Raw genomic sequence first — 6303 nt, 5'->3', positions numbered from 1 at the left:
CGAAATCAATTTGAAATTTCTACGGTTCAATCAAGAGACATAGAAGGGTGAAATTTGGAGTAGTAGGGTTGGGATTTGAGCCTTAGGAAATTTTGGAGAAAAATGAGCTATTGAATGCTCTTAATGGACTTAAATCCATGGTTTACCCGGATGGATTGGAGTAGGAATGACCAAAATACCCTTAAAAATCAAATAATGTCAAATCTGTCCTTTGGTGGACTATTTTGATAGGCTGAAATAGATCGACCATAACTTTTTGCTCCGATGGACAAATTAGATGAAACCAATTTCATTGGAAAGAGGATTCTTAGAGCTTTTTGTTGATATACAGTAGCTCACCCAGATAATTATATACAAGGAGTTATGATCATTTGAAGTTGACCCTAAAATTCGCCTGGCCTCAGATTTTTTCCTGCACATTTACTGTTCACCACTATTCACCGTTAGATCGAAATGATCATAACTCATCACTCGAGTGTCCGTTTTGGATGATCCAGATATCGTTGGAAAGCTTATTCGATGCTCTACGCGATGATGGGTTGCATATCCAGAAATTCCACACAGAAAAATTATTAATCACGATAAAGAACAGAATTCAATACATTTTCGTCCGAGAAAGATAAAAAGACTTTAACGACTCGACACATTTGGAGCGAATTATTTAACAGGAAAACTCGAGGTATCACATCATCTCCCCCTTGGAAACATTCGGGGCTCGTTGGGTTAGGAAGACAAGGAAAATTGAGGATACGCAACTAAAATAGCTTGATGAACAAGTTTATATTTTTCTAAGCTTTGGAGTACTTTTCGACGCATAAGCTCATGATAATCACCACGACATAGTTGAGTCTATTACTAAAAGAGTTAGATGAAGGAAAAATTATTAACTTCGATTTAAATCCGCATTCACAAAGAAAGAGATGAAAGATCTAGGATATGAAAACTCGGGATATCACAATATCTCCTTCTTGGGATCGGTTCTCCCCGAATAATACTAATTGATCCACGAGACACTTTATGATCGACCCATGGCTTAATACTTGGGTTGAGAAAAAAAGCAAAGGCTAAATAGAATTTGGTAACTCGCTTCGACGCAAATAAATTATTCTTGAAATGGTTATGCTCAGGAAACTTCAAGTAGTGAGATTGAAGATGGAAGAAATATATGAAACCGTCGGAATAACTATCAAGTTGAATTTCTAGGTGCACGGACCGAATTAAGACACGCTCTCATTCAATTAGGACATGATTCAAAATCTTTTCAAGGAACTTTCAACACTACTAGGAAGCAATTGGGTTTGGGATATGGTCCGATATATATATATATATATATATACACACACACACACACACACATATATATATATATATATTGAAATAAGGATTTATATCTCGACCCCAATTTTAAGTACGGAGCGTAGGTCGATCAACCTTATATCAAAATAAAAGTACTAGACCCCACGCAGTACAACTCCTTACTTTCAAGCTTATCAATACGCTTCGCACACCCTTTCTCCGCAATACTATTTTCCCCAAATACCATACTTACTTGATTCAATTCATAATTCTCACAAGGCATTTGTAATCTTGGCTATTCAAATCTAGCTAAGCCAAACTCTCTCTCCTCATTTTCAAGCTTAATTTGGAGTCACCAATTCCTCCACCTAACACCGTAACATAGCCCCATTCCAAATTATAAATTTACACACATCCACATTTTTACAATTCCTCATCTCACAGATAATTCTTATTACCACTCAATCAACTCTAATCCACTTAATACTCACCATTTTCAACCGTCATATTCATATCAACAAGTCTTGAAGCTTAGGGAACTATTCATAGGCATATACGCAATTCAACTTATAGCAAGGCCAAGGCTTGCAACTAATATCCTCAAACAGGAGATATATTCACAATACATGAGTGCTATGCAAGATCAATTTACAAGAGCTTTTAGCTTAGACTTCTAAATCAACGTAGACACCAAAACTTATCGTTAGTATAAACTTTAATCTCCGTCCATATATACACACATGATGTTCAAGCCTATCTTTATAATTATGTATACACTCCTAATCAATACCCATAAAACACCTTTTTCAAATTCTACAATCCTTTATTAAGACAACTTCCGAGCACTATTCTGAAGAAAACACTCACTAACTTTTCCAATTAACTAAGCCATGCACAAGACTTCACTTCAACAATTCCCCACCTACAAACCTAGATAAACCATCACACAAACACTTTCACAAATACAACACGAAATGCTTCAAATAACCATGACATCCATCAAAAGCCTAGCCTTAAGCTTACTCCACACTTGCCACCTTAGCTAAAATGAACATGCCACAATCTTTATCAACAAAAACCCGCTCACTCTCTCCTATCGTCACCACTGTTCATCCACACTCCCTCGACAAATAAAAAGTCATGAAAGGGTAGAATATGAAGGGATATTGTGTATGACTTGGTACGGTTATTGAGGCCGGAGAACTAGGGAATCAAATGCATGAATTCAACCAGAATCAAGATTAAAGATTAAGGACACCCTGGACATAAATTGAATCTTATTGGTCGCTAAGGGTGTTACCGGTGGACTGAACTTGAACATACAATAAAACTTAAGCAAATGAATTCTGAACCGCGCAACTTGATTTTAGAGTTTATACCTTATGGAATGTCGATTTCGCCCGCTAGAAAAATTGGGACTCCATATTTCAATAGTTAGGAGAATACATGATTTCCCATGATATGCATGGACATGTATTATGATCGGGGGAATAAAACATAAGGCATGAGAAAATATCGAAGTCATTGAAAAGGCTGGGGTAAAATAGGATCAACACCACTCCTTCTCACCACCAACTTGCAACCCACCGATACACCTTTCTGAATCCCACAATCTTAACTTAGTTAATTTTTTTTCTACTATCTCCCCCTTAGACTTAAGCCAACACTCCAAGTCAACGAATCACCATACAAACTCTAGTCCATGGCATTCGCTTAATTCCAAGGTCCCCGAATATACCCATACACAAGATCCATAACTTAACCCGCATAACTACACCCGCGAGCGCAAAACCCAATCTTAACATAAATCCTAAATACCCACCAACTTAGACAACTTCAAAAGTTATCATACAACAATTCGAGCACTCCACAGCTTAGATTCTATCACTTACCATGGATACATCAAAACTTCGCTAAACCATACTAAATTCTTCGTGCTTTACTAACATCACATCTCAAGCTAACACCCTCGTCAACATCTAATGCCCAAGTTAACTCACAATTACATTGTATACCACATATCATCATTCATACTTACCCGATCAACGATAAAACTAACCGCTTAACATTTATTAATAACTTAAAAAAAATCCCCATAACACCTTGAGCATACTACTACCTCAACACACAATATCACACTTGATCACAAACAAATAGACTTAAGCTCCCGTACATATGGTTCAAACCTACTAAATCTCCTCCCTATCACTAACGTCGTAGAAATTCAATCATTAAATTCATTTTTCTCATCACCAGCTATCCAAACTTAACAACTCACTTTAACTACGATTAACAACAATCTCAACAACCATTTCCATCTATCAAATACCCCAAACATACTAGTCCACCAAAACCTCATAACGACAATAATCATCCACAATTCCATGGCCTATACCATCATAATTTATTAATACCGCCTTCCACCACGTTTCCAATCTCCCGGTTCCAACCAGTGCAAGAACAACAGAGTAAATAGCCAGCTGCTAGTGAATCGAAATAGGTCTCACACGGCTTTACTAGCCTTTGGTTTTGTGTTTTAAAAAAGGAAATAAATATCAAAACAATTATTCTAGTGAATTGAAATAAGCCCCACACGGCTTCACTAAACTTCAAGTTTTATCAAAAGATGATCAAAAAATATTTTAAAGAAATAAAAGCCCGGTACACCATAATCAAAGATCTGAGAATATGTGTCTCGCTTTACCTCAACTGAATGACTCAAAAGGGATGACGGTACATCTTGAAAGCTATGGAACCTTTGCTAGTAAGCCCAGGAATATAATCAAGAGAGGAAATTGGAACTAGTTAATCACCCTGTCTCAACATTAGTACGCGGATAAAGAAAATATGAAATCACATCATGAATTCTAGGGAGAAATCCAATAACACTTCCGACAAAGGTTTAATGCACAACCTTCAAGAACGGACATAGGACACCTCAATTTTTCGAAACTCAAGAGAACTCATGAAATCATTTTTTTTCTAGCTCACTTACAAGCCCGTAATATCAGAGAAGATTATCTAAGAATGCACCATCTATAAGGATTTACACTTGACTATATCCGGTATTTTAGAACAAGGCGAAATGGCCCAATTTATGCAAGATATGAACCCGTATGAATTTCTTAAGGAACCTTTCCACAACACAATCTATGACTTGAAAGAAAGGGAAAATTTTCCTAAATGCCTCGTAGCCTCTCGAAGAAAAGTACAGACGTCTCCGTACCGGTCCGCAAGACTCTACTAGACACGACTTCATAGACACCCTAGGATACTTGAACTCTGTGCTCTGATACCAAGCTTGTAAAACCCCGAAATCGGATCCCGAGACATCACACGGTACTTAAGGTCACAAGTGACCCCAAGCTAACCCTTCATCTAGCATAACCTAAAGCAACTGAATAAAATACATAAAATAGAAGGAATAATGCGGAAACAACCCATAACTTAGTTTGACCAACATGAAAGTAAATTTACACGGTCACAATTCTGCTCATATATAAACAAATCTGAAACTGAATACACTAACTACTAGTGACTATCAATGAAGCCTCTACTAGCATTGACCAAAGATAGCCGGGTTATGACTCCCAACTACCCCTACTTAATATGACTGAATACAGAAAATACAATACACCTCAAATATGAAACCCAACTGAACATGATATGTGCGCTATAGCTTGTACCTACACTTTGGTAGGAATGTAGCCTATGGAAATATGTGGGTCAGCACTTTGAAATGTACTGAGTATGTGGGGATGCATGCAACAATATAAATAGTATAATCAATTTCATGAAAACATGCATACGGACAATGATAACTCACTTGGCTTGAGTTATATCAAATCATACTTTTAGTAATTTCATAATAAACAGTTCATATGATAAAATCTCGTAATCCACGTAAATCATTATAAATCATAAATTATGATAAATCATCATAAATTATTATATCGTCAAAAATCATCATAGGTAATTATAAATCATCATAAATGACCATAAAACATCATAAACATCTCAACTCTTTGACTCAAATCTCGGAGTGACTCGGTAATTCAAGAAACTTAATCTTATGGACACGTTAGTTTCCTATAACCGACAACCCCACGTAAGGTACGTGGAATACCAACGTTTGAAACCCTCGTTGGCGGGAGCGTCATACTCTTTGCCAGGGAGTACGACCTTAAAACTGTAATAATCACAATCGGGCTCTCTGGCCAATAATATCATCATCAAACAACCCTATGGTGGCACATAGGTTTGGGGAAATACCAAATTTCCCTCTTGGTGCTAAGTACTACTCCCCAACAAGATCAGAACGCATTAGAAAATCCACCACAACATCACAAGGGTCTATCATAAAGACCAAATCAAATCTCTTTCTCATTTATCAAGTCATATCAATTTGTGGATTCCTAACTCAACACATTTTAGCTTAAAACATTTTAATCTTCCTCATCATCAACAAGGTATCAATGCATTGAACCATAACCGACTCGATATTTGGACAAGCATATGAAGACTCAATACGTAATATTTTCAACAATTTAACTCATCAAAACTATCTGAAAAATACCAAGACTCATTGCAACTTTGATATCAATATACGCAATAACTCAAATCGTCATAAGGAAGCTCAAAATTTGACACATGGCTCGAAAACACTTGGAAATACTAATAATTTATTATTGAACTTACATGTTCAAAATATATCAATTCTTGATAGAAACACCAAGAATCCCAATATTAAATCTCAATTCATAGAACGAAAATAGTCAAATACTCATGTGATTCAAAACATACAATTCAAATCTTTATAAGTTCATAATCGAATTATTTAGACATAATTCAACTTACAGAACTATATGAATCCATTAAATAATCATAATTGGCAAGCTTGAACAATTTACATATATACATAATCAAAATCTCATGATAGGATATCTTGGAAATAAATTCATTTGCCAAACTCATAATAATCCATAATAAAAATTAAAGATACGGGCA

Source organism: Capsicum annuum, unplaced genomic scaffold (assembly GCF_002878395.1).
Source record: "Capsicum annuum cultivar UCD-10X-F1 unplaced genomic scaffold, UCD10Xv1.1 ctg1000, whole genome shotgun sequence".
In the NCBI taxonomy this organism is placed as follows: domain Eukaryota; kingdom Viridiplantae; phylum Streptophyta; class Magnoliopsida; order Solanales; family Solanaceae; genus Capsicum; species Capsicum annuum.
This window is presented reverse-complemented; position numbering follows the sequence as displayed.